The sequence below is a fragment of the Gigantopelta aegis genome, chromosome 14, assembly GCF_016097555.1.
Source record: "Gigantopelta aegis isolate Gae_Host chromosome 14, Gae_host_genome, whole genome shotgun sequence".
In the NCBI taxonomy this organism is placed as follows: Eukaryota; Metazoa; Mollusca; class Gastropoda; order Neomphalida; family Peltospiridae; genus Gigantopelta; species Gigantopelta aegis.
Genome location: NC_054712.1, coordinates 17783974 through 17806635, shown reverse-complemented (window position 1 = coordinate 17806635; position 22662 = coordinate 17783974). Strand labels below are relative to the sequence as shown.

At 38.0% G+C, this 22662-nt stretch overlaps 1 protein-coding gene across 2 annotated transcripts in view; it reads left to right on the top strand.

Moving 5' to 3' along the window:
- Positions 1–11302: 11302 nt before the first annotated feature.
- LOC121389486 (interferon regulatory factor 8-like) overlaps positions 11303–22662 on the top strand; it is a 31495-nt gene continuing 20135 nt past the window's right edge. For both annotated transcript variants that reach the window (XM_041521137.1, XM_041521136.1), the window contains exon 1: positions 11303–12402. The gene's annotated coding sequence lies outside the window, so the exon portion shown is untranslated. The remainder of the gene's footprint in view (positions 12403–22662) is intronic.

Sequence of the window (22662 nt, the reverse complement as noted above, 5' to 3'; positions counted from 1 at the left end):
CCCATCAGTAGGCCCATTGGGTGGTTTGTGCTATCCTGTCTGTGAGATGCTGCATATAAAAGATTCCTTTCTAAGACTACATCAAAATTACCAAATGTTTGACACCTAATAGCCAGTGATTAATAAATCAGTGTGCTCTAGTGGTGTCGTCAAGGGGGGGGGGGACGTAGCCCAGTGGTCGGTGTGGGATCGATCCCCATCGGTGGGCCCATTGGGCTATTTCTTGTTCCAGCCAGTAGCACTGGGTATGTACTACCCTGTCTGGGATGGTGCAAAAAGAGTAGCCCATGAAGTGGCAACAGTGGGTTTCCTCTCTCAATATCTGTGTGGTCCTTGACCATATGTCTGACGCCATATAACCATAAATAAAATGTGTTGAGTGTATCATTAAATAAAACATTTCTTTCTTTCTAATGGTGTTGTCAAAAACAAACTTTAACTTTATCGTGAAACACTGAGCAAAGAGTGATGATATTAGGTATTTGTGAAAATTGAGCATACACATAACAATTTCATCCTGCCTCGCTCGTGACACCCACCATTAATACAGCCAGTACTGGCACAACCGCTTGGTACAACATGCAAGCACTGCAGCATGTGGAGGTTCATGTGGCCTCCGCTGGGACATTTTTAAAATTGCATAATTGTGATTTTCTGATGTCCGGAAAAGAAACCGAAAAAGGAATATTTGTTTAATGACACCTAAGCACATTGTTAACTATGGCTGTTTGATGTCTAACATGACTGTTGCAACACTTGGTGTGCTACTAACAATAATGCAACCAGATATCTTTTGTGGGGCACTGAAATTTTTTAAGACATTAGAGTGATTGATCCTACAACTTCCCACACCTCGGGCAAGCAATTGAGCTACTTCCTGCCATTGATGTCTGGAAGGCATATTAGGTCCAATGTATGTTATACAAGTTGAGATTTGAAGGCCAGGGAGACATACTGGGAGTAATATATGTTACACAAGTTGAGATTTGAAGGCCAGGGAGACATACTGGGAGTAATGTATGTTATACAAGTTGAGATTTGAAGGCCAGGGAGACATACTGGGAGTAATATATGTTACACAAGTTGAGATTTGAAGGCCAGGGAGACATACTGGGAGTAATGTATGTTATACAAGTTGAGATTTGAAGGCCAGGGAGACATACTGGGAGTAATATATGTTACACAAGTTGAGATTTTGAAAGCCAGGAAGGCATTTTGGGTGTAATGTATGTTATACAAGTTGAGATTTGAAGGCCAGGGAGACATACTGGGAGTAATATATGTTACACAAGTTGAGATTTGAAGGCCAGAGAGACATACTGGGAGTAATGTATGTTATACAAGTTGAGATTTGAAGGCCAGGGAGACATACTGGGAGTAATGTATGTTATACAAGTTGAGATTTGAAGGCCAGGGAGACATACTGGGAGTAATGTATGTTATACAAGTTGAAATTTGAAGGCAGGGAAACATACTGGGAGTAATGTATGTTATACAAGTTGAGATTTGAAGGCCAGGAAGACATACTGGGTGTAATGTATGTTATACAAGTTGAGATTTGAAGGCCAGGGAGACATATTGGGTGTAATGTATGTTACACAAGTTGAGATTTTGAAAGCCAGGAAGGCATTTTGGGTGTAATGTATGTTATACAAGTTGAGATTTGAAGGTCAGGGAGACATTGGGTGTAATGTATGTTACACAAGTTGAGATTTTGAAAGCCAGGAAGGCATTTTGGGTGTAATGTATGTTATACAAGTTGAGATTTGAAGGCAGGGAGACATACTGGGAGTAATGTATGTTATACAGGTTGAGATTTGAAGTGGACAAAAGTTTGTTGTGTTTAAAAACATCACTAGAGCACCTTGATTTATTAATCATCGGCTCTTAGATGTCAAACATTTGGTAATTTTGACATGTAGTCTTAGAGAAGGAAGGAAGGAAATGTTTCATTTAACGATGCACTCAACACATTTTATTTATGGTTATATGGCGTCAGACATATGGTTAGGGACAATACAGATATTGAGAGAGGAAACCCGCTGTCCGCCACTTCATGGGCTGCTATTTTCGATTAGCAGCAAGGGATCTTTTATATACACCATCCCACAGACAGGATAGTACATGCCATGGCCTTTGTTACACCAGTTATGGAGCACTGGCTGGAACGAGAAATAGCCAAATGGGTCCACCGACGGGGATCGATCCTAGACCGACCGCGCCACAAGCGAATGCTTTACCACTGGGCTACGTCCTGCCTATTATAGTCTTAGAGAGGAAACCCACTACATTTTTCCATTAGTAGCAAGAGATCTTTTATATGCACCATCCCACAGACAGGCCACCGACGGGGATTGATCCCAAACCGACCAGTGTGTGGAACTGCCCTCCTAATGTAAAATTTCTCACCTGGAGTTTTTATTGGGAGAATTATGGAATGCTCTGTTGCTATTTCCAAATGGAGAGCCCTGTGTTAGTGTTCAATTTGGAGGGGCGCGACGTAGCCCAGTGGTAAAGCGCTCACTTGATGCGCCGATGTGACCGGCCTCGGTGGCGTCGTGGCAGGCCATCGGTCTACAGGCTGGTAGGTACTGGGTTCGGATCCCAGTCGAGGCATGGGATTTTTAATCCAGATACCGACTCCAAACCCTGAGTGAGTGCTCCGCAAGGCTCAATGGGTAGGTGTAAACCATTTGCACCGACCAGTGATCCATAACTGGTTCAACAAAGGCCATGGTTTGTGCTATCCTGCCTGTGGGAAGCGCAAATAAAAGATCCCTTGCTGCTAATCGGAAAGAGTAGCCCATGTAGTGGCGACAGCGGGTTTCCTCTCAAAATCTGTGTGGTTCTTAACCATATGTCTGACACCATATAACCGTAAATAAAAATGTGTTGAGTGTGTCGTTAAATAAAACATTCCTTTCTTTCTTTCTTTGATGCGGTTTGGAATCGAACCCCTTTGGTGGGCCCATCGTTCCAGCCAGTGCACCACGACTGGTATATCAAAGGCTGTGGTATGTGCTATTCTGTCCATGGAATGGTGCATATAAAAGATCCCTTTGCTACTAATGAAAAAATTTAGCAGGTTTCCTATTCTATGACTGCTCTAGTGGTGTCGTTAAACAAAACAAACTTCTTCAATTTGGAATAACAGGTGTTTTTACTATGAAGGGTGTGATCTAGCTTAGGTGTTTTCCTTGTAGGATCAAATGCCCTCTGTGGACCTTTGCTTTGAGTGGGGGTTTTGCCCACATCCCTATCAGCTTCCCACAACGTGTATATCAAAGGCTACGGTATGTACTATCCTGTCTGTGGGAAAGTGCATATAAAAGATCTTGTGCTACTAATGTAAAAATATACTAGATTTCCTCTCCTAAGACTATAGGTCAGAATTAACAATGATTAATAAATAAATGTTCTCTAGTGGTGTCGTTAAACAAAACAAACTTCTCTTCTTCTTTTTTTTCAGAATTAATAATGATTAATAAATCCATGTTTTCTAGTGGTGTTAAACGAAACTGCTATCCACATGTTTACCCTACCTGTCGGCCTAATTCACCTGAGTTTTATCGACAATTTATGTACACCTGTAGGTTCACCTGTGACATTTATTTGCTGACTGGCTTGTGAAATGTTTTATTATGATTTGGAATATGAAAACAGTTGAGATGAGGTCAGGATATACATGATGCAAGTAGTGGGTGGTAACTAGCACAGAAAATGAGGCTGTTGCTCACACACGCCTGATAAAAACAAGAAGGTGTTTTTTTTTGTCTTTTTTACGATAGTACGGTAATGCCCTTTTTGTCTACCTGGAGAAGACCTTGAATTCAAGGCTTCTAGAATTTTTATAAAAACCACTAGCCATGGGATCAGTGATTTAAAACATTTTCTTACATATCTGTTGGTGAGAACACCATGCGTTATTTTTGGTTACACATGGTTGTTTGCACATGTATGTGTGTTAACAATTTCAAGACATACTCTTAGGTGATGACCAGGTTACCAATACCATACAATCAATGAAAAACAACATGAATAGTGTTATATGTGGAAATGAAATTCAGATTTGTTTTGTTTAACAAGAGCACTGATTAATTAATCATCGCTATTGAATGTCAAACATTTGGTAATTTTGACATAATAGTGATCAGGAAAAAACCTCTTACATTTTTCCTAATGCAGCAAGGGATCTTTTATATGCACTATCCCACAGACAGGAAAGCACATACCACAGCCTTTAACCAGTTGTGGTGCACTGGTTGGAATGAGAAAAAATAAATTAGTTGAATGGATCCACCGAGGTGGTTCGATCCTGTGACGTAAGCACCTCAAGCGAGCACTCAACCGGCTGAGCTAAATCCCGCCCCAGGTTCAATAGATTCATGAGAATTGTGTTCAAATAGTTAACTTCAAGCTCAAAATATGTGTAATTTGAGAAACTTTTCTGTAGAGTACATTCTTGAAATAATGTTACTTTCACACATCCATGTTCACATTCACACATCTCTTTGTTGGTAGAGGATGTAGAAAGGTTTTTGTCACCTGTACTGGACATGCTGTATATTCGCAGTCCTACTGACGGGAGTTGAAACCATATATCATGATCAAGATCCAGTCCTTTTCTGTAGAGTACATTCTTGAAATAATGTTACTTTCACACATCCATGTTCACATTCACTCATCTCTCTGTTGGTAGAGGATGTAGAAAGGTTTCTGTCACCTGTACTGGACATGCTGTATATTCGCAGTCCTACTGACGGGAGTTGAAACCATATATCATGATCAAGATCCAGTCCTTTTCTGTAGACAAAGTACTTGACAGCACTACTATTATCATAACTTCTTTTGGAATCAGTCTTTGTGTGTAAATATGGTATTGAATATGCTACGGGCACATTTATAATCACCATGTATGTTACAGCTTATGATACATATTTATAAACATTTATTTTTATAGTGTTTTGGTTTGTTAATGGTGAGTAGAATAAACATATATTATCATCAATTGTCTACAAAAAAACCCACCTGTCCTTTAGAGGACTAAGTACCTAATAATCAATCTCGGCTATAAGTCGACCCCCCCCCCCCCCCCCCCCCCCACCTCGTTTTGTATAAAATTTTGATGCTAAAACCTTGACTTATAGGCAAGTATATGTGGTACCTTCAAAGATGCTTGAAAAATATTATCACGTACACTGTATAAAAATATATAAACACTGAAGATTGTTGTTTTCTGTATTAATACCGTAATACGTATATTCCATACTCATCATTGTATCTCTTGTGCATAAGCGTATGAGACCCCCTGTCCCAGCCTTGGTAAAAATCCTCAAATTCGGGCAAAAACAATAATAAAAACAGAAAACAATTGGGCAAAATGAGCTGACCTGAACACTTTTCGCCATGTATTTTCATTATTCTAGCCACAATATTAATTGTTATCCATGTAAAAATGTGGGGTTTGTTTTGTTTTGTTTTGTCTTTTATTTATTTATTGATTTATTTTTATTATTTATTTATGTATTTTTATTATTAATATTTTTTTTGCATACAAAATTATTTAAGGATTGTTATTTCTTTTATGTTTATCTGGGTATGAACCAAAAAAAACCCATTATCTGACAACAAAATATTTACGTTCGTCAAGGAATGAACAAAGTCTTGTTGCTATGGCTGGATCATTTTAAACTAATGAATATTACAAAAATTTAATTATTACAAGGTAAAATTCAGTTTGGGTTACTATAAACAGAATGACCAGATATATAGATAGATAGATAGCTAGTTTAATGTGTCCATATACCACTAGGGTTTCGAACACGCCCATCCTGAGTCCAACCTCCGATAAGATCGGCGGCCTGACTCGGGATGGGAGGGGGGGGGGGGGGGGTTAAAGTTGAAAATGGGCAGAATTTTTAAAATAGCAATTAGTAAAAAAGTTAATAGAATTTTTTTTAAAAAGAGAAGAGAAAAAAAGTTACAAGCCAAAAATAAAAAGAATTGACTGCTTAACCAAATGACCACAAACAGTTTGTACAGTGTTGTTGGTGTAAACCGGATCCTGAACAAACTGAAATCCTGTCAAAACTGGCCAAGCTTCATGGTCCCGAATACCGGTAATCTAAACTCTGTAACACGACCCTCTAAAACACATGGGTCGGGATTTACATTTCCTTCCTAGGGGAATTGTTTATGTCACATTACCCCTATATATCACTCTACAGATTTTCTTCTCTCTTTTTTCAGTCATACCCGGTATTAATTGTCTGTCTTATTCCATTTTATACTTTTTCCTTTTTTCCTTCCCATAATTTTTTTTTTTTTTTAATCCATCACTACAGCACTCTGAGGAGTTACCATATTGTAAACTGACACCTTCTAAGTACATTTTGTAGCTCAGTCGGTTGAGTACTTGCTTGAGGTGCTTGCGTCGCAGGATCAAACCACCTCAGTGGATCCATTCAGCTGATTGGGGTTTTTTCTCATTCTAATCAGTGCACCACAACTGGACAAAGGCCGTGGTATGTGTTTTCCTGTCTGTGGAAAAGTGCATATAAAAGAACCCTTGCTGCATTAGGAAAAATGTTGTGGATTTCCTCTGTTGACTGCGAGTCAGAATTACCAAATGTTTGACATTCAGTAGCCGATGATTAATTAATAAATGTGCTCTTGTGGTGTCGTTAAACAAAACAAACTTCTTCTCTAAAACACCAGATCCTGTGTCAATTGGTGTGATCTGGTATATATGATGACAAGTATTCTAACAAGAAAGTGTGTTTAATACATAGTTTAAGTTTGTAAAAAGTCTGGAGGAAACCGTCTCTTTAAATACTCCAGGTAAAATAACCGGTATTAGAATATGTTATATCACAATACAAGCCTCGAAATATGTCGAGAATGTTCATTCAGCTTGCCACATGTCATGAAAGTCGAGAATAGTACTTTGTTCTCCACCATTGGTTTTAAAAACAAAAATACCACAACTTACATTTTTATCGCTTGCTTGCTGGTTAATTATAAAGTACACACACAGGTATCATCAGTACAAGGAAAAGAAGGAAAGAAAGAAATGTTTTATTTAACGACGCACTCAACACATTTTATTTACGGTTATTTGGTGTCAGACATATGGTTAAGGACCATACCAATATTGAGAGAGGAAACCCGCTGTCGCCACTTCATGGGCTACTCTTTTTCAATTAGCAGCAAGGGAGCTTTTATATGCACCATCCCACAGACAGAGTAGTACGTACCACAGCCCGTGATATACCAGTCGTGGTGCACTGGTTGGAACGAGAAATAGCGCAATGGGGCCACCAACGTATTTGTGAAGGGATTATAATGGGACTTGTAAACTTCATATATATGTGGTAACCTGTAGGCTACCAAACTTGTACTTTGTTTTCATTTCAACTTAATTTTTGTGCTTATGTCCAATTAAGGTTCAAGCACGTTGTCATGGGCATGCACGTCGGCTATCCAGGCTGTCTGTTAGGGCACTGTTCCACAAAGCGATCTTAGCCCTAAGATCACCTTAAGTGCATAACTACCTTATGCACTAAGGTGATCTTTGTGCTACGTGGAACGGGGCCCAGGACAGTAGGTTAGTGGTCAGTGAGAGAGAAGTTGCTGTAGTGGTTTTACACCAACTCATCGAGATATTAAAATTTGCTGTGGGTGGAAGCTGGTACCAGGCTGCGAACCCAGTACCTTTCAGCCTGCAAACCCAGTACCTACCAGCCTTATGTCTAATGCCTTATCCACAACACCACTGAGGCTGGTCCCGTAAGTTATGGTAACCTGTAAATGGGTTACCAGGCACAATGCTTATTTTGATGTGCGCAATACAGCTGTTATCTGCTTTGTGATCTGTGACAAATCTTTGTGCCATCTATATGTACTTCAGTTATTAATTTACAGTAATGTTGAGTAAAATGGATTTAATTTTTTCTTTTGATTTTTATGTCACAAATGTGCAAACATTTACCACATGTGTTAAAAAATATACAACTTAATTTTATATCTTTAATATGGTTGATTAATAATTTGAAAATGCTTTGATTGTACATTGTTGATATCTGAACATGACGTCATTGATTGGACAGTACAATAACTGTATTTACTTTACTAACCATCCTAATGTTTAGGATTGTTTATTTAGGGGAGATGCAATTTTTCTTTTTGACTCGTTGCCATTCATATTGCATACACATTTCAAAACTTTGTTATTTTGTATCTATTAGCATTTGTATTTAAAACTGAAAACTTGTTGAATTTGCTATTTTATGTCTTCATTAGTATTTGTATTTAAGACAGAAAACTTGTTGAATATTGTCTTGTGAATTGTATTGTATTCCTTGTCACCAAACATACTACAGCTTTATTGTACTACAATAGGGATTTTGTTTTGTCTGCAAGCTATCTTTAAAATATTTTTGCTTTTTTAAAAACCTTTTTAAGTAGTTATTGACCAGTAATATATTTAATTTCTTAATATCTTAAAAGGACAGACCCTAGTTTCAGCCCACGAAAATGCACACTAAGTATAGTTAATCTACAAACCTGTAACACATTTGGATAGTTACAATTGAGTGAAACATGTGTCTGTGACTTTGAAACAGTGAAATATCCTCTAAAAATAGACTACAACTCGACTCCATAACTGTTCCTTCTCAAACCCACATGCATTTTTAAAAATATGAGAAATACATTTTGTGATACACAATGTATTATAAACATCAGGATGACCAAAAACACTTCGAATGTACGAAAATGGATAATCTAAACAATAAAATAGAAGTAAAGTATGATTTCAGTTATAAAAAACAGCTCTAATAATGAAAAATATGCATTATAGTGTTTAAAAACTAGGGTATGTTCCTTTAAACAAAAAAGAAGAAAGAAGAATAAATTAGGGCAGTTTGTTGGAGTTGATTAAATTGGCCACTCCCAGTGAAAATCGGTTAATATGTAATAGTTTCTGATACTCATTATCTTGCCCATTAAGATCTTAACAGTACTCGTCATTCAGTGCCAATTTACATTTACAAATTGACCAAGGTGACTATACTTTTATGCTGTGTATTATTGAGGGCTAACAACCTGGCTAGGGATTTTCTCAGCTATCTTAATGCTACGCATATTCATAAAACCGTCATAGGCTATGACTTCACTGCAGCACATGCCAAAGTGACATCATAGCTTACAATGGTTTTGCGATTTCGTAGGGATAAGAAACCTTTGAAAATATAAGCCCAGATCTGGGTAGATCCAAAATCGTGGTTTTCAGAAAAAAGTAATTTTTGAACAGTTTTGAAAAATCAAGAAATATTTTATTTATTATTTTTTTCAAATTATATAGATTTGCATCGGGGGGTACCGACAACTCAGTTTCAGAGTGTGGGGGAGGATACTTCCCCAGTTCCCCACTTCCATATAAAATATCGGTGTGAAATATTGCACGTCAAGGAACTGTCACCAAAGGGAATCTTAGGGTCTGCTAGTGTTACTTTGTTTGCATTGTATTTTGTTATAATGTTTGAGATAAAGACTCTGTTGACTGTACATTTTTAAAGACCAGTTATTATACGGGTTATGTATCGTATGTATATTCTGAGGAGTATGAGTGGGATACACTTCTAGGTAAGTAGATGTAACTGAAGCTTGTGTGATAAATGTCATTTAAAACAACCGAGTGTCTTCTTTTCATTCTAGGGGCGGGACGTAGCCCAGTAGTAAAGCACTCGCTTGATGCGTGGTCGGTTTGGAATCGATCCTCGTCAGTGGGCCCATTGGGCTATTTCTCACTCAAGCCAGTGCACCATGACTGGTACATTAAAGGCCGGGGTATGTGCTATCCTGTCTATGGGATGGTGCATATAAAAGATCCCTTACTGCTAATCGAAAAAGAGTAGCCCATTAAGTGGCAACAGCGGGTTTCCTCCGTCAATATCTGTGTGGTCCTTAACCATATGTCCGACACCATATAACCGTAAAATAAAATGTGTTGAGTGTGTCGTTAAATAAAACATTTCGTTCCTTCTTTTTATTCGTTTTTTTCCAGGTTTTTTTTTTATGGCAGTTGGGGAGTTGGGTGGGTTGTGATGTCAAGAAAATATATGGTTTAACATCATTCTCCTTTTTATTTTCTCTCATGTAACCCATAATACAGTCGATAGAATGGCAGTTTCCATCCTGTGATCAGTATGTCAACATTTGTTTAGTTTATGGTAAGCATCTTTTTGTTACATTAATGTTTGGAATTATTTAATAAATGAGGGAGGTAGGACGTAGCCCAGTGGTAAAGCGCTCGCTTGATGCACAGTCGGTCTGGGATCAATCCTCAATAGTGGGCTCCATTGGACTATTTTTCGTTCCAGCCAGTGTACCATGACTGGTATATCAACAGCTGTGGTATGTGCTATCGTGTCTGTGGGATGGTGCATACAAAAGATCCCTTGTCTTGGAAAAATGTAACGGGTTTCCTCTCTAGGACTATATGTCGAAATTACCAAATGTTTGACATCCAATAGCTGATGATTAATAAATCAGTGTGCTCTATTAATGTCATTAAACAAAACAAACACTAACTTTTATTTTATAGATGACTTTCATATATGGCATGGCTGTTCACCATGTGATGGTTTTTAACTACAAATCTCCAGATTCATAAATGTGATTCTGTGGATAATTTAGAATTGGGTTAAAGGTTTTTTTCTGATTATATTTAACTCTTTAATTATTTAATTGATGGCTTTCATATTTAGTATCCAGCCAGTGCACTACGAGTGGTACATCAAAGGCTGTGGTATGTGCTATCCTGTCTGAGGAATGGTGCATATAAAAGATCCCTTGCTACTAATGGAAACATGTAGCGGGTTTCCTCTCTTAAGAATGTCAAAATGACCTAATGTTTGACATCTTATATCCGATAATTCATAAATCATGGTGCTCTAGTTGTGTCCTTATATAAAACAAAGAAACAAACAAATCATATTTAATATGGATTACCCCATGAAAAGGTTAGGGTCGTATAAAAAGTTGATGTGCAGTTCGATTAAAGTTTCTCAAATTAATTTAATTGTCTTTAACACTTTGATCTTTCTATAGATCGCTTTAATATTTGGTATGGGTGTTCACCAGTGTAATGGTGGAGCATGGTATATCAAATGCTGTGGTATGTGCTATCATGTCTGGGATGGTGTGAATAAAAGATCCCTTGCTACTAATGAAAAAATAAGAGGGTTTCCTCTTTAATACTAATGTCAAAGTTACCAAATGGTTGACATCCAATAGCTGATGATTAATAAATCAATGTGCTCTAGTGGTGTCATTAAACAAAAACGTTTTTTTCTTTTTTTTCATATTTGGATTTTTTGTGAACCAGACGAGTATTTCATCAACACAACATCAGTACCAAGCTCAAGATCAAATGCCTTCTGTGACAGTAAGGAGAAATTTGTAAACGTTTCAAGAATAACTTAAAAGACTGCTACAAAAAATATATAATATACTAATAATATATATATTTTTTAATAGCATTAATAATAAATAAATGAATAAATTAATTTTAAAGTTTCTCCTTTTTCGGCCTCGCCTTTGTCCCACCTTGCCTTCATGTAGTGCACCTGCCATCTGTCACCACTGAAAATATGACAGTTGAACCCCACTTTTAATACTTTTATTATCTGGCTTGCTATACGAGGGACCCACTATTGAATTCACCGATCACCAACAGCCGCGACCAGTTCACCAGCTGTTTGTTTATTTGTTTTCAAGGTACTGTACACATTACACTATGTAATATTGCCCTCCACCCAACTGGTGCTTTTCAACCAGGAAGCTATCCGACCTATTAACCTAGTTTGCTGTTGCCCGTCATTGGACACTGTATTGGCTTCTTATAACTTGGTATACACATGTCAATACTGTTCTCAATAAAGATAACGATAATTTTAACTTGCAAGCGTACGGTATGTTGATAGTTGCATTAGCCCTAGCTTGGGTACTCTGCAAATGGTAAAACAACTAAGCCCCAAGTGTTGAATGTGCGCCAATGCCGTTTGACTTTTGATGTATTTCACAATATATAAATATATAGTCCTACACTATTTTCCATAAATATTTCACCGAAGCTAGGGTATTTAGTTATTACCTAAATTCATCCCCAGAATGTGAGAATTGATTTATGTTTTCCACGAACTGACGTGTTTCTCTGAGTGGACTTTCCATATCTAAAAATAAGACATTTCTGATAGGTAAATCACGTGACCCGTTTTCGCCGAAACCAGCTAATTTTGGGAAATCCCTAAGTGAGAAAAGGCAGCTTGTTCATAAGAAGTTGGGTGATATAGTTTTCTAAAGAATCAAGTTGAATCAAAGTCACGAGTGTCATTTAAGGTGAGATTTAAAATGCAATACTTAGAAGATCTGTAACTGTCCCATGGTAATAATGATCTAACATTAGGTAATTAGTTTTTGTCATCACGGCCGCAGTAGGCGTCTGGTCCACTAACACCGCTTGAGTGCGTCTACCACCGTACATGATTACGTGCTCAACCAATGATCGATCAAGGTTTTGCTGTCCCAGTCTGTTATGTTCACGGTTGCTTGTGTAGTGTATTTCCCAAACCCTCAGTCCCCAATCGAACCAGTAATCCTAATCCAGGACTGCTATATATATATATATATATATATATATATATATATATATATATATATATATATATATATATATATATATATATATATAGGCTATATATGGGATCAATCAATGTTCGTAACAAGTGCGTGTCCTCTAGTATAAATTATAACGAGGACTGTCAAGCATGTGTTATATCATATATACTTTGTATATTATATAGAAACAAATTAAATATGCTGAAATGTTCGTGTTTGATTTTGTTTTAAGAATAAAATGTTTTTGATACAACAAAACCTGTATAATGTAGCCCGAGTACTCTGCAGTTCGAGAGCTAGACGGACATTATAGAAACAAAGAAAATTCTCTTCTTAACTGTTTAAGGAGTTTTAGACTATTAACTACTTAGTTGCCCCCCCCCCCCCCCCACCCCACCCCAAAAAACTAAAAATCCTAGCTACGGCCCTGGGGTGTGTGTGTGTGTGTGTGTGTGTTTGTCCGCCCGCGCGCGCGCGCGAGTTGGATTTTTTAACATTAAAAATATCAATCGAGTCTTATGTTGATCGTTAAACGCATTTACACCTTGGGGTAAACCTACCCCTGGGTAAGCAATTTGCCACAAGTCATGAGATGGCAGAAATGCCCACATGGGCAAAAAATCGTCATGTATATGTCGTTATGCAAAATCTGACAAACCCCTGCAGTAAACCTGGATTTAATTTGATGTATTCCAATAATATTGTCAATAGTTTGATATTCTAATGGGTCCTGTTAATTGCTCACCGGACAACTGCTCTTCATGTTTAAAAATGGTGAGATACATAATATTATATGTAACAGAATAATCAGCTCCTCTGAGGAGATTCGAACTACAGACTCTCGGTGCGAAAGAACAGCGCTCTACCAACTGAGCTAATAGGGGAATTCCCAATAGTTACGATTCCCGTCGAAGGGCCCATTGTGCTATTTCTCGTTCCAGCCAGTGCACGACGACTGATATATCAAAGGCCGTGGTATGTGCTGTCCTGTCTGGGATGGTGCATATAAAAGATTCCGTGCTGCTAATCGACGCGTGCGCTACAACAGCTTGTTCTGAATGTGCACGTAAAACCCTATGACCTGACCTGACCTGCTAATCGAAAAAAAGTAGCCCATGAAATAGCGACAGTGGATTTCCTCTCTCAATATCTGTGTGGTCCTTAACCACGCCATATAACCGTAAATAAAATGTGCGTCGTTAAATAAAACATTTCGTTCCGTCTTCCCAGTAGTTATACCAACACTACTACATACTCCGCCCTCTAGTGAAGCTACGTCCCGGGGCTGTTGGTCACGGGAAGTTGAACAGGTACCGTTCCTGACTGGGTCCTGATTGTATTCTTGTGTTAATAACACACGGTCCGGTCCCTACGTCGGCTCCAAATATAACAGAAAAATCAACCTCCACTGAGAGGATTCGAACCACAGGGGGCGGGATTTAGCTTAGTCGGTTGAGCGCTAGCCCGGTGTGCTTGCGTCGAAGGACCGAACCACCTCGGTGGATTCATTCAGCTGATTGGGGTTTTCTCGTTCCAACCAGTGCCCCACTGTCTGTGGGAAAGTGCTGCTAATGGAACAATGTATTGGGTTTCCTCTGATGACTACGAGTCGGAATTACTAAATGTTTGACATCCATTAACCGATGATTAATTAATCAATGTGCTCTAGTGGTGTCATTAAACAAAACAAACTTTCTTTTCGAACTACAGATTCTCGGTACGAGGACCCAGCACTCGGCCAACTAGCCCATTAGCTACTGCCACTAGAACCACTTTATACTGACACTTACAGCATATACCAAATCTGAACCTAGAGGATCCCCTGGACCACTTTAATGACATGTGACATAATTATGTAATCAGTAGCTTCAGGCAGATAAGGGTGTAACCAACAAATCAAATCCCAGAGAGGACATTAGTAACGTATGTGATTAAAACTGCAGTGTATCAATCGACATATTATACACCACGGATATAAATACTACCACTCCTCACCCTTAAAGTCAATCAGAAAACAATGGGGTTTAAGCTGCTCACTACAAACATAACGTGTAGGATCAGAACAGAACTTTATTACACCCAGGCCGTTAGGCAACGGCATATGGGGAAACATGAATAATTACATAATATAATATGTGACAAGACAGGACAGGGTTTACAGGAGAACATTAAATAGTAAATAATACAGTATATGAATAGTTAAATTATATAAATACATTAATACTGAACTACAACGAGTGGATATAACAAAAATACATATATACAATAAGCCAATAATATTCGGCATAGTAGAGTAATTGAAGTTCATTATATAATTTGTTATACAATGTCATGTACTAGTATATTTCGATTTATTAAAATAGGGATATCTGTGATATAATAATAAAGCATATTTAACTCGAGTGATGTGGTATATGTTGATACAAATAGCTATGGTCTTTTAAATTTATCATTAATTTCTTTAATTAATTTGCTGACTTTTCTTAGGACACCTATTTTATTACTAGTCATTAACTCTTTAAATTTTAGGGTACTGGGGTTCACATAATAATATTGTTTTAGGAGTGTTTTTCGAGACTTAGTAAAGAAGGCACAAGTGAATAGATAATGATATTCATCACCAATATCATTAGAATCACAAAGTGTGCATAACCTATTTTCTACTGGTGTATTATTCCACCGTCCTATTTCGATCGGGAGGTAATGATTTGATGTTCTGAATTTAAGAATAATGATCCATATTTTTTCAGGCATTATGGTGAGGTATTTTTCAAAAATTAGCTGATTTTTAAAAATTGTATAATAGTTTCCTCTAGACGATGATGCAATGTTATTGTTCCACGTTTGAAGGTACTGGTCATGCTGCCTCAATTTGATATATTCAAGAAGCTGTTTTTTTTTGTTGAAAATATCCGTCATACCTAGGTTGTTAAATAATTCTAGTTTCACTCGAAAATTGTCATGCTATTTTCAGTAGAATCCTGCACATGTTTCAAGCACAATGGTAGTTGGTACATTTATACTAGTTCAAATTAAATTACAGGAATTTACTGGCCCGATGAAACAACATTTTATAATGACAAAAACTGATGTTATCACCAATGGCCACTCAGATACTGTTTTGTGTACGACTACCATAAGGTCTGCTCTTGGTGAACCGTCTTCCTCCTCCGTATCTCCATCACTGAGCAATGCAATGTACAGCAAGTCATCATTGATGGCCACACCAGAATCAATATCTGCTAGGCGTGGTATGGATGTTTTCAAAATCCTGTGGGTCATAACCATTCTCCCTGAGGCCAGGGTGTTCGTTATGTTTGAGGCTGTTTTACCGAACACAATGAAGTGTGTAATTATAAGCAAAACGTGGTGACTGCTGCTGTGCCCTACACCCCCCCCCCCCACACACACACACCACCTCCAACACACACACCACTACCACCACAATTATCACTTGCCTCCTAATTACCATTCTTGTTTCCGTCTGGACGCTGGTCGACTATTTGGAGAAGGACCAAGCAATGGCAGCAGACCTTTGTTTTTTTCTGCAGAAGAAATGAGTAAAGAATCGACATCCGAAAGACACCTTTGGAATCTGTCCCAGGTGTTAGCAGACAAATGCATGTCTTGAGCAACAGTATTCGATTAATTGTGAACATTATCACTACTTTCTGAAAATATGACAAACTCGAACAGAAATTAAAATTAACTAACTAAATTTAAACATTTGTCCCTTTTTTCAGTTTGTAGGGTGAGTATATGTCTAGTATATAACTGTACAGTGAATATTTGTCTGGTGAGCATGCGTCTATGTCCATGGGCGTATTCTAGTGATGTAATCATTAAAGAAATGGATTGTGATTCTTTCTGATGATGTCTTTGAAGTTTGTAACAAGAGGTGAACCATTGCTCTAGTCATTCGGAAGCTCTCTCTCTCTCTCTCTCTCTCTCTCTCTCTCTCTCTCTCTCTCTCTATATATATATATATATATATATATATATATATATATATACATATACATATACATATATATATATATATATATCAAACTAGGCTTCATTCCACCAGATGCAGTTTCTTTTCCTTTGCCGTACTTTGCTTTCTAGTAATGAAGTCAAAGTCATAGTAAGTTTACTGAAGTATTTTGTACCTGTCCATGGTTTCATAGATTGAATGAATTGTCACACTGAACATTATGAACCATGTAAACATGTCATGATTATTTACCCTTTGCTCCTTGGGATGAATTTACACCAGAGAGTAGAATTCTTCCTCGGGCAAACTTGATACAAGTATACGAGGCTATTGGCAATAGCAATGGCAAAAGGGTTAACGTGCACATTCAGAGCAAGCTGTTGTAGCCGGACTCGGGATAGGCGTGTTCGAAACCCTAGTGGTATATGGACACGTTAAACCAGTTACTAAGCTAAGCTACGTGCACATTCAGAGCAAGCTGTTATAGCGCACGTCTGGCGTGGGCACAGGTGCCGGCCTTGCCCGGATCCTCTGTCCAGGACAAGCGTTTTCGTTCATAGATACTCTTCATATCTAGGACGTTTCCCAATTACGTAAATCTCGATGGGCTAGGGATATGGAATATGTTATGTTTACATTAAAAATCCAAAGAGTAAACGTAAATATTGCTCGATTCTGCGTTACTTTGTCGTTGACAATATTCGGTTCTGTTTCTATTATGCATGGCGAGGAGTCGTCACTATGGTAGACTACACCTGTATTTTCATAGGTCACTCTACTCCTCATATCGACTGTCAACGAAACAACAAACAATGCACCGTGGGTAAATACGATCGCGTCGTTTAAATATGTGGAGCTGAATATGGCTCAGTCTAATTAAAATTAGCTCCACTATTACATGTAATAGTGGAGCTAATTTTAATTAGATTGAATATGGCTGTAATGTTAACACAGTTCTAAAACGGTAATCTTCTGTTGACACGCCATTCTTCGGTTTATATTGTTTTACATTTCTAAGCTAGATGTCGTCAAAATACACTGTTAGTCATTATAAAATGAAGTGCGTTAAACATCTTGACGTTTTACAGTGTACTAAAAAGGTGACAAGATTTGAAGGTTGTTCACGGTTGCCAAGGTATAATGGGCAGATAAGTAAAAGACGTACGTGTAATCCTCGTGTCACTGAATACGTTTTTAAAATGCCAGTTAGCTACTTAAAGATTCAAAATGGCAACCATTGTTTAAGATGGGCGCCCATTCACAACACAGAAATCTTAAGACCAGCTTAAACGTGCTTTTTAACATTATGAAGTCAAATCTGTACCTTTAAAATATCTCAGACGCTTATTTCGTTTATTTCTTGTAGATTATATGATGAATTTATATTTTAAACCCCCCCCCCCCAAAAAAAAAAAAAAAAAAAAAAAACCAAGAAGCGATTGTCACTTCAACACAATTATTATTGTTACCACCACCGATTGGAAATGGAATAGCACAATGTAATGAAACTCAGTTCACCACAATTGTTCTGTCCACAACTAGCATGGACATCATGAGCCTGCAAATCTAGTCCTGGAGAATCAGAAGTGTCCACGTATGCACATTAAATTTGATTTCTGCAGATAGACAGTTATGTGCACCACAGGTTGTAGGGGCGGGGCGTAGCCCGGTGGTAAAGCGTTCGCTTGATGCGCGGTCGGTCTGGGATCGATCCTCGTCGGTGGGCCCATTGGGCTATTTCTCGCTCCAGCCAATGCACCACGACTGGTATATCAAATGCCGTGGAATGCGTTATCCTGTCTGTGCGATGGTGCATATAAAAGATCCCTTGCTGCTAATCGAAAAGAGTAGCTCATGAAGTGGTGACAGCAGGTTTCATCTGTGTGGTCCTTAACAATATGTCCGACGCCATATAACCGTAAATAAAATGTGTTGAGTGCGTCGTTAAATAAAACATTCCCTTCCTTCCTTCCTTCACAGGTTGTATTGATAAAACTTTACCTTGCCACGATAATAGAAGGAAATGAAGGAAATGTTTCATTTAACGACGCATGCAGAAGGTTAGGTGTATGTAACATCGGCTTATGTCTGTTTCCAAAAACTCTATATCTTGATGGTAATAATAAATAAAATTGCTCCACCCCCATCCGTAGGTATTTTGGACTAGGTACATCAACAGATCTCATCAAGTTCATCTGTGCACAGTTTTCTTTTTGTTGAACTTTTAATTTCATTTCAACTTATTTTCGTGCTTATATCCAAATAAGGTTTAAGCACGCTGTCCTGGGCACACACCTCAGCTATTTGGGCTGTCTGTCCAGGACAATGGGCTAATTGTTAGTTGGTTAGTGGTTAGTGGGAGAGAACAGGGTGTAGTGGCCCTATACTTACCGATTGAGCCCTTAAGAACTCGTTCTATGTTGGAGCCGATACCGGGCTGCGAACCCTGTACCTACCAGCCTGTAGACCGATGGCTTAACCACTGCGCCACCGAGGCCGGTTGTGTTGAAATTTACTTTAATCCATTTCAGTTAAGAGTTCTGTCTATTTACCGTTATGAAAACTATAACGGTAAACAATGGACTGTCCTGAATGTGCTGCGACTGTAACATGTTTATAGCTAACCGATGATTTTTGATGTCGAACATTACATACTAAAAGCATATTGTCACAGACCACTGACCTATTTAATGGTCTAACAAAGTATTACCTGAACAAAAATAAATTGATTTGTCCCTAAATGTACTTTATTCAACCATCTTCATAACCACCATACCCCATTTATTAATGATATTTTGTAAAAAAAAAATAATTGAATTATGACTATGGTCCATAATTCAAAACTAAAATTGCCGAGAGGGTTGACATGGATTTCACTCCATCATGGTTCAGTTAAGGTGATGCAATAGCTAGATTTGGTTTCCAACAATTAATGTAATTTTAGTTATTATCCATTTTTAGAGAAATAAGGTCCTTAAATCCGTGACAGTATGCCTTTAAAGACATTTTCCTGTTTAAGATATCAGTTTGTGTATAAACAAGGGCTTTGTTGTCCTAATGTTTGAAGTATCCCAAACCAGATGTTACCATACCAAAAAGTTACATTGCAAAAAAAAAAAAAAAAAAAAAAAAAAAACCCCCACAAAAAAACAACCAAAGATCAATGATTGCTACAAACTAGCACGCTGCACACGACCGCAAACACAGACTGGATATACAGACACTGGCATTCTAAACAACAAAATATATTTAATAGGTCATTTTAGTCACCATAAAGGCTCTGATAGTCGGAAACATCTTACAATCGCCCGCCCGCACACGCACATTATCTTGCTTAATTGTCCGAAGTGAAATTTCCTATTTTGGCGAATGCCAAATTAAACTTATTACACGAGGGACTTATAATATTTTACTGAGAATTTTCTTATATACGGATATATTGGGTGCCCCCCACCCCCCTCGCAAAAAAAAAAAAAAAACCCCCACAAAAAAACCAACACAAAAAACCCCCCAAAAAGATAAAGAACAACAAAAAATACGAAAAAACAACAACAAACAAACAACCGATAACCCTACTGAATACTAGTATTGAATTATTTTAAAAGTATAGGGACCGTAACTTTGATATATCACACTTTTTTGTGGTTCTATATAGATATTTGTCACCTTCAGTGAACATTTCAGACACATAGGCGTACGAGACTCGGAGGGGTGGGGGGGGGGGGGGGGGTACTGCCCGCCTTAGCGCTGTTGCAAATCCTCAAATTCGGGCAAAAATTATAGAGATAGAATATGCTAACCTGGGACCTTTTTACCATGTATTTTCATAATTTTATCCTCAAAATTGGTTGTGATCTATGTAAAAATACGTAGTGATTCGTTTGCAACCTTATATAGCTGTTTGGTAGTTGTGCTAATATGAACAAAATATGTTATCGACCGGATTCGGGCATTTTCGTTTAATTCAGGCAAAAACTAGACTGCCCCCCTCCCCCTCCCCCCCCCCCCCCCCACCCTACAAAAATGTGGCAAATATCCATACAGTAATGAGTGCGAAATATTCAAATTATAGTCCCCGTTATATTTAGCCAATTCCATATTCAGTAGGATTATTGGTTGGGTTTTGTTTTGTTTTTTTTGAGGGGGGGGGGGGGGAGTTGGTTGCGTGTGTGTGTGTGTGTGTGTGTGTGTGTGTGTGTGTGTCTGGGTTGGGTTTTTAGTTTTTGGGTTTTTGTTTTGAGGGCAGGGGGCATTTGGTATATAACTCATTTATTTTAATGCTCGTTTTAAATGGTCATATAGGGTGTTACTGGTCGACTAAAATATGTTCATGTTACTTTACCGTTTAGTAGTTTACATGTAAAATTATACGTAAATAGATGTTCATTATATAAAGAATAGTTTAGCTTTTATAGCAAAAGAAGGGGCGGGATTTAGCTCAGTCGATTTGAGTGTTCGCTTAAGGTGCTTGTGTTGCAGGATCGAACCACCTCGGTGGATCCATTCAGCTGATTGGGTTTTTCTCGTTTCAACCAGTTCACCACAACTGGACAAAGGCCGTGGTATGTGATTTCCTGTCTTTGGGAAAGTACATACATGTATAAAAGACCCCTTGCTCCATTAGAAAAAAAATGTAGCGGGTTTCCTCTGATGACTACAGGTCAGAATTACCAAATGTTTGACATCCAATAGCCGATGATTGGTTAATTAATCAATGCGCTCCAGTGGTGTCGTTAAACAAAACACACTTTTTTTTTATATATATAACAAGAGAAAGCCAAGACTGTCAATACCGTAACATTTTGTCATTATGATGTTGACCATGTATCGAAATTATCACGCTGAACGCGAAATTGATTGCAAAGGTGCCGAGGTTATTCTTTTCTATTCCTATTGTTGTAATGGGTGAACATATAATTATTTTAGGTACAATTTGAGCCTTTTTTTCTTCTTTTTCTCTGTGGGTTTATAACTGATAACTAATAGCCCAAGTGATTTTCTCTGTTTTAACATGTCATATGTTTCTCAATTTTAGGGGTGGGTAACGTAATATGAAGCGACTGATCGATCACTCTCGGTGAATTTAGTTCACACATTAACAATAATCGGTTACCGGAGTAAGAACCACGTGAACCGAGTTTAAGTCATCTATCATTATTCAGTATTGTACCGGTATTTTTTTCCTTTCTTACTGGAAAATAACTGTTCCACCTCGTCACCACCCATGTGATTGTCGTGTAACCCACGCGTTTCCTGTTTGGCGGAAGAGTGGCTAGCGCATGTGATTGTACGTGATTATGACTGGTGGTTCGAACTTGGGTGGGTAAGGACCCAGGAGTCAGCTAGCCTATGTTAGTTACAATAAAACATTTCGCTGTGTCTTACGTGTGTCCTAATTCCGTCCCCACCCCGTGATACTCTACATTTCAATATATAGCTTGGTTTTTTCTTGTTTGATTTTGTATTGTTAATTTTGAAAAAAAGGCAAAATTCCCGAAACATGTTAATTAAACAATTGAACTGTTGTTTTTTTGTTTGTTTTTTTAAATATAGTATTATGTGAAGAAGGGTTATACAATTCTAAAAAGGGCAATTTAGGTTTGTCGAAAGCAAATAAGCCGAACTCCCAACGGGAACGAGATTCGTAGGGAGGTCCGGAGCATACTCCCCGGGAAAATTATGTATATATATTTGAGACACGTTTTAAGGGCAATTTAATGTTGTATATTGTGGATGATTAACTTTAAAAAAAAGTCATTAAAAAGGGCACTTCAGAGAGGCTGGGGTAGGCCGAGAGACTCTACCCCCACTCCCGCTAGAAATCCGCCAGTGCTTTTCGCATACACATGGTGGGTAATCTCTAGGAAATAGAAACTAGCCGTAGTTTCTGTTTCCCGAGAATATATTTCCGTAACCTTGACCTGGTGACTAAGGCCAATAGCTGAGTAACTTTTTACAAAGCTTGTAAAATTGGTGATTCACATTTATGAACATTTAGGTTATTT